Source organism: Hyperoodon ampullatus (genome assembly GCF_949752795.1).
Source record: "Hyperoodon ampullatus genome assembly, chromosome: 18".
NCBI classification, from domain to species: domain Eukaryota; kingdom Metazoa; phylum Chordata; class Mammalia; order Artiodactyla; family Ziphiidae; genus Hyperoodon; species Hyperoodon ampullatus.
The window spans coordinates 19382556-19390043 of NC_136931.1; positions in this window are offsets into that span (position 1 = coordinate 19382556).

Genomic DNA, 7488 nt, shown 5'->3' on the forward strand with positions numbered 1-7488 from the left:
TCCTAACTATAATTGCTTTTATATAACCAATACTGTTCAGATGGATTTGTCTCAGGACAGGAATGTTCTGTACTGGTACTATCCAATAGAAACATAATGGAAGCCACAAAAGTGAGCCACATATGTACCATTAAAAAATTTTCAGGGACTTCCCTGGTAGCACAAGTGGTTAAGAATCCGCCTACCAATGCAGGGGACACGCGTTTGATCCCTGGTCCGGGAAGATCCCACATGCTGTGGAGCAACTAAGCCCGTGCACCACAACTACTGAACCTGCACTCTTGAGCCTGCGAGCCACAACTACTGAGCCCGCGTGCCACAACTACCGAAGCCCACGCGCCTAGAGCCCGTGCTCCGCAACAAGAGAAACCACTGCAATGAGAAGCCCACGCACCACAATGGACAGTAGCCCCCTCTCGACACAACTAGAGAAAGCCTGTAAGCAGCAACAAAGACCCAACACAGCCAAAAATAAAAACAAATTAAAAAAAATAATAAAAAAAAATAAAAATTTCCAGTAGCCATATTTAACAAGTAAAGAAACAGGTGAAATTAATTTTAGTAATCTATTTTATTTAACCCAGTATGTCCAAAATATTATCATTTCAAGATGAAATCAATATAAAAAATTGAGGTATTATATATTCTTTCTTCATAAGCCTCTGCAATCTGGTACATATTTTATAGTACACCTCAATCGGAACTAGTCACACCGTAAGTTCTCAACAGCCACATGTGGTTAAGGGCTACTGTATTGGACAGCACAGTTTATACCTCTGTTATTCAAAGTATGATCTGAGGACCAGCAGCGTTGGCTTAACTTTGGAACTTGTTAGAAACATAGAACTTCAGGCTCCACCCTTGACCCACAGAATCAGAATTTGCAATTTAATAGATCCCTAAGTGGTGTCATATATTAAAGTTTGAGATGTACTACTTTATACCATTACTCTTCTCACATTTTTTTTAAAAAGCATTTTCCAGGCCATGAAGGTCTGAAATTAGTACCCCAGCAAAGATGATAACTTCAATGTTGGAGTTAGGAACAGAGAAAAAGCCCCATCCACCTTGGAAACAGTCTTGGAAAAGTATCAAAGGACAAAGAACAAAAAATTCACAAGCTGTAAATGCTAATGCTAGCCCTGCCACAGAATCACTACATAATCCCAGGCTATTTAGATATCCTCAATAATAAAACCGGTAGAGGGACTTCCCTGGTGGCGCAGTAGTTAAGAATCCGCCTTTCAATGCAGGGGATGTGGGTTCGGTCCCTGGTCAGGGAACTAGATCTCACATGCATGCTGCAACTAAGAGTTCGCATGCCACAACTCAGGAGCCCATGAGCCACAACTAAGGAATCTGAGAGCCTCAACTAAGTAGGCTGCCTGCCAAAACTAAGACCTGGTGCAACCAAAATAAATTTTAAAAAACAAACAAAAAACAGTGGAGGAAAAACATTTAATCTCTGAGCTCTGCGACATTTTGTAGCACACAACAATTTGAAAAACACAAAAAAATCCATGTTGTCTCTGCCATGAATTTGAGAACTTAAAATATTAGAAATTGCTTTTAATAACCAAGTACAACCTAAAAGAGGTTACGGAATTATAAACCAGGTGAAAAAGAATTGGTACAAAGGAGTACAAATTGAAACCAACTGTGCTGCCAGGGAGTTGAGCTGACAAGAGTGTTCTCTCACTGTGAAAAAACACACGGCATAAGGTCCATGAACATCAGCATCTATTCAGGGTCTTAAAGCAGTAGGTTCTATTTTCACAAAGAAAAATCAGACACAAAGTAGCAAGCACCAGCCTCGCCCATACACTGCTTGGAAATCCCTGCCAGCAGTGCATCCCTTCCAGCAGTGTATCCTTCTACTTCCTCCAAGGAAAAGGAGTCTATGAATCAGTAACAAACTTAATAGCCTGGACCAGGTCGCTCTCCTCTCTCCCTGGGGACTGTACTCTCCTAGCTGTGTCACTCCATTAGCGGTTCTGATCCATCCCTTTCCTCCCTCTATGGACTCAGCTGTGCCTCCTGCTTTCCACTCAGTTTCTCTGGAGTCTCTCATGTTCTCTGCCTCTCTCCTTGCTTGAGTTAGGCATGCTTTCTAGGTTTTGTCAAATCTTTTTGTGGACCAACGCCATTAAAAACGGTTTACATTAACTTCTGGACACAACTTTTTCAGATTATTAAAGCACATTAGTCTATTTATAGAAGTCTGAAAAATGAAGCACATATAAAAATTTTTTTAAGTTGTTCGCAATTCCTATACCTAGAGATAATCACCTAGTATACTTTGGTGCTGTTTTCTGAGTTTTTTTCCTCTTATGGACATGTATTTTTAAATATAGATGAGATCATGTATATGGCTTTGCTCTTATCTGAGGAACCTGTCCTTGCCCTGTCTAGCCCTCTGTGGTCCCTGTGCTTGGTCTACAAGCACCATTCACCAGGAACCATACCAGCCAACCCAAAGGCCTCCCCCTCATCCTCAAACTCAGTTTCTTTGGCATATAACAGCATGAAACTCATACTCTTCCTTCATCAGCCTTTCTTCTCCCTTGGCTTCCCTTGTCTCCGAGAGCTCCTACACCAGCCGCTCTGAGCACATCAAGGCTCTGTTCCCTTCTCCATAGCCATTCCGTTCACTAGCCTTTTTACTTCAGTTGTCTCCACCCAAATCCACATGCGCAATCCCACAGTTTCACTGCCTAAAGGATCTCTCTCATGTGTTTGGCTATCACCTTCAACTCAATGGCATTCAATAAGGAATAAAGAAACCTGGGGAATTTCCTTGTGGTCCAGTGGTTAGGACTCAGCGCTTTCATTGCTGTGGCCCGGATTCGATCCCTGGTGGGGCAACTAAAATCCCGCAAGCTGCGAGGTGCGGCTTAAAAAAAAAAGAAGAAAGAAACCTAGATTCTAATCCCTAATCCAACCAAATGAGCTTGGCAAATGGGTTAGTCCTCTTGGCTGCAGTAGCACACAAAAAATGGAACTCTGAAGACCAGATCCTTCCTGTATTCTCTACCATCTTGGTGAAAAACTGAAGCTTAGGAACACTTTTTAAAAAATCATTCTATCGGGGCTTCCCTGGTGGCACAGTGGTTGAGAGTCCGCCTGCCGATGCAGGGGACACGGGTTCGTGCCCCGGTCCGGGAAAATCCCACATGCCGTGGAGCGGCTGGGCCTGTGAGCCATGGCCGCTGGGCCTGCGCGTCCAGAGCCTGTGCTCCGCAGCGGGAGAGGCCACAACAGTGAGAGGCCTGCGTACAGCAAAATAATAATAATAATAATAATTCTATCAACTTATGGGTAGAAGATGGGGCAGGAGGAGGTTCCCTCAGACTGAGGCAGAGTGAAACTGGCACATGGGGCTGAGGGAGCTGGAAGAGAGGAAACTGGTATTTGAGCACCACCCTGCCCTTGCTCACCGCTATTCTCTCACTGTGAAAAAAACACATGCTGACTGGTTGAGTGGGAGGATACACAGGCCCAGACTCTCACGCAAAGGCCCCCGAGGTCAAGGCCCCTGAAGTCTGCCTATGCTCCTACGCCAGCCTGGCCTGAATCCTAGGGGAACCTGCTGGGTCAGCCCTCCCCCTCTTGCCTGTCAGCTCTATATTGCTCAAATCTTTTTATCTTAAAACTCCCCTTAACCCCTCTTGACAATTTAGCATCTGCCATCTCTGTATTCCCCCACACTCAACCCCACACTAGCTGTTTCTATACCTTTACTTCTCTTCCATGCCTCATTTCACCAGTCTGGCTTCTGTTCCCCAATATTCTACTGAACTGCTCTGAAGCCAGCAATGGCCCTTAATTGGTAAATCCAAAGGAGACTTTTCTGTCCTTATCTGACTTGACCTCTCTGTGGAATTCAGCATCCTATTCTAGGCTTTATCCCAGAATTATGCCAGACCATCAGAAAGCTGGGTATACTTGGGTCACATGGTCTTATCCCCTACAGAACTTGCTTTCACCAAGTTCTGTTTTGGCATTATGCCCTTGGCTTACACTAAAGTATACATGGAAGAAATTTCATTTGGAGTTACATGCTTAGAAAAGCTTTGCTTCAACTAAGGAATTTTTTCTTTCATTGTGAGACCTAAGTAACAGGATCCATTACTTTAGCTGGCCATACCCTAATAAATCTTTTTCCTCTCAAACTATGTAGTAACCTTTTATTCTGATTTGTATTTTCTGGGGGTTTGACTTTATATCATTTACCATTTGTATTTTCTATACATTTCTTCAAATTCTTTGTGGAACAAGATGAGCTATAAATAAACCTGAAATTGTATACACATATATATTTAATATAAAATACAGAAAAACACAGAAATACAAAGTTGCAACAATCTTAACATAACCTCAATTCAAAATTTGCAGACCTATTTGAAGATCACAAAACTCTTCCAGGAGGCATAAAAGACCTCACTAAATAGGGACACTACTATCTATATCCATGATCAGAAAGGCCAAACATTGTAAAGATGTTAATTATTTCTAGTTCATTTAATCTTCAAAATCTCTGAAAAATAAACAAGATATTGAGGATAGCAATAAAATTTCTGAAAAATGAAGGCCACTTTCTTTTTTTTTGGCTGCGTTGGGTCTTCGTTGCTGTGTGCCAGCTTTCTCTAGTTTCAACGAGCTGGGGCTACTCTTCGTTGCGGTGCACGGGCTTCTCATTGCAGTGGCTTCTCTTGTTGTGGAGCAGAGGATCTAGGCACTCAGGCCTCGGTAGTTGTGGCGCACGGGCTTAGTTGCTCCACGGCATGTGGGATCTTCCCAGACCAGGGCTGGAACCAGCATTGCCTGCATTGGCAGGTGGATTCTTTAACCACTGCGCCACCAAGGAAGTCCCCAGAAGGCCATTTTTTATTTCCAAATATTAACATAGTATAAAGCCACAATAAGTAATACAGTATAGCACTGTCACTATCACAGCCAGCCAATGTAAACAGAGAATCCAGAAAAAACTCCTAGCATATAAAAAGTTGTCAGTTTAAAATTAGTGGGGGAGGTCTTCCCTGGTGGCGCAGTGATTAAGAATCCACCTGCCAATGCAGGGGATACGGGTTCGAGCCCTGGCCCGGGAAGATCCCACATGCCACGGAGCAACTAAGCCCGTGCGCCACAACTACTGAGCCTGTGCTCAAGAGCCCACAAGCCACAACTACTGAGCCCGTATGCCACAATTACTGAAGCCCACGCGCCTAGAGCCCGTGCTCCATAAGAGACGCCATGAGAATGAGAAGCCGGCACACTGCCAACGAAGACAGTAGCCCCACTCACCGCAACTAGAGAAAGCCCATGCACAGCAACGACGACCCAACACAGCCAAAAATTAAAAAAAAACAAAAAAACAAAAAAAAACAAATAAATTTTTAAAAAACAACAAAACAAATAGAATAAAATTAGTTGGGGAAAGAGGATTATTTGATAAAAGGTACCAGAAAAACTATAAATACTTGGAAAACAATGAGTTATAGCTTTAATCCATCTGGAATATATTCTGTTGTCAGAGATAAGGAGAGACGTTAACAAAAACACAAAAAAGACATGGGAGTTCCCAGGCAGTCCAGTGGTTAGGACTCCGTGCTGTCACTGTCAAGGGCCCAGGTTCGATCTCTGGTCAGGGAACTGGGATCCCACAAGCCACACAGCCACACACACACACAAAAAGACAAATCCAAACACCAAACTTGAAATAAGATATAGGTGAGTGGCCTTCTGATCTCAGAATAAGGAAGGCTTTGTGTTTAGATTCCTAAATAATAGAAGAGCCTAGAGGAAACTGTTGAAATTTTGACCACCTTAAAGTAAAAATAAATTTTTTTGTAAAAACAAAAACATGTTGAATAAAATGGCCAACAAGAAAATATATTTGCAGCATATTATGACAAAGGATTACTACTAATATCCTTATTATATAAGTAATTGTAAATTTTTTTTAAAAATTTCTTTATTTTCTTCCAGCTGCATTGGTTCTTCATTGCTGCACACAGGCTTTTCCTCTAGTTGAGGCGAGCGGGGACTACTCTTCGTTGTGGTGTGTGGGCTTCTCATTGCGGTGGCTTCTCTTGTTGCGGAGCACCGGCTCTAGGCGCGTGGGCTTCAGTAGTTGTGGTGCCTGGGCTCAGCAGTTGTGGTTCGAGGGTTCTGGAGCGCAGGCTCAGTAGTTGTGGCACATGGGCTTAGCTGCTCCGCGGCATGTGGGATCTTCCTGGACCAGGGCTTGAACCCATGTCCCCTGTATTGGCAGGCGGATTCTTAACCACTGTGCCACCAGGGAAGTCCCCAGTAATTGTAAATTTTATAAGAATAAGACAAATACCAAAAGAGAAAGTTGGGGAAAGGACACAAGTAGATCAAAGAAATACAAATGGCAGATGAATAAGAAAAAAAAAAAAACACAACCAAATCTCCTAAACATTAAGAGGAATACAAATTAAAATAATGTGACAGCATTTTTACCTCTATTAAACTGTTAAGGCTGTTTTAAAGGATAACTCCCAATGTTGGTCAAGGTGCAGTAAAATGAGTGAGGTAACTCACAGATACAGAGAACAATCTAGTGGTTGCCAGAGAGGAGGTGAGTTGGGGGGGTGGGCGAAAAAGGTGAAGGGGACTAGAGGTACAAACTACCAGTTATAAAATAAATGTTACAGAGAATAAAAAATATTAACTTTGTATGGTGTGTAATCTAAAAAAATATCGAATCACTATGTTGCACACCTGAAACTAATATAATGTTGGAGGTAAACTATACTTCAATGAAAAAAACCCCAAAAAACAGCAAGGTAACTGGTGATATGAATCAAGAATTTTTAAAATATTCAAATTACTGTGATCCAGTAATTCCACTTCAGACTTTATGCCCAGAAATAATCAGAGGACTTCCCTGGTGGCTCAGTGGCTAAGAATCCGCCTGCCAGTGCAAGAGACATGGGTTCGAGCCCTGGCCAGGAAGATCCCACATGTCGCGGAGCAAGTAAGCCCATGTGCCACAACTACTGAGCTGAGCCTGCACTCTAAAGCCCACGAGTTACAACTACTGAGCCCGCGTGCCACAACTACTGAAGCCCACGTGCTTAGAGCCCGTGCTCCGCAACAAGAGAAGCCACTGCAATGAGAAGTTCACGCACCGCAACGAAGAGCAGTCCCCGCTCACAACTAGAGAAAGCCCGTGCGCAGCAACGAAGACCCAATGCAGCCAAAAATAAATATTAAAAAAATAAATTTAAAAAAAAAGAAATAATCAGAGATGAACACGAAGATTATAAGGACATTATTAATCAGACTGAATAATTATAAACAACCTAAAAGTACAACCACAGGAGAATAGTTAAATTTGGTAAATGATGATACATCCACGAAACAGAATATTATGCAGATATTAAAAATCATGTTTTAATATAATGCTTATATGAGGAAAATGCTTGTTCCATATCTTAAAAAAGGTGGGGGGGCAAGAGG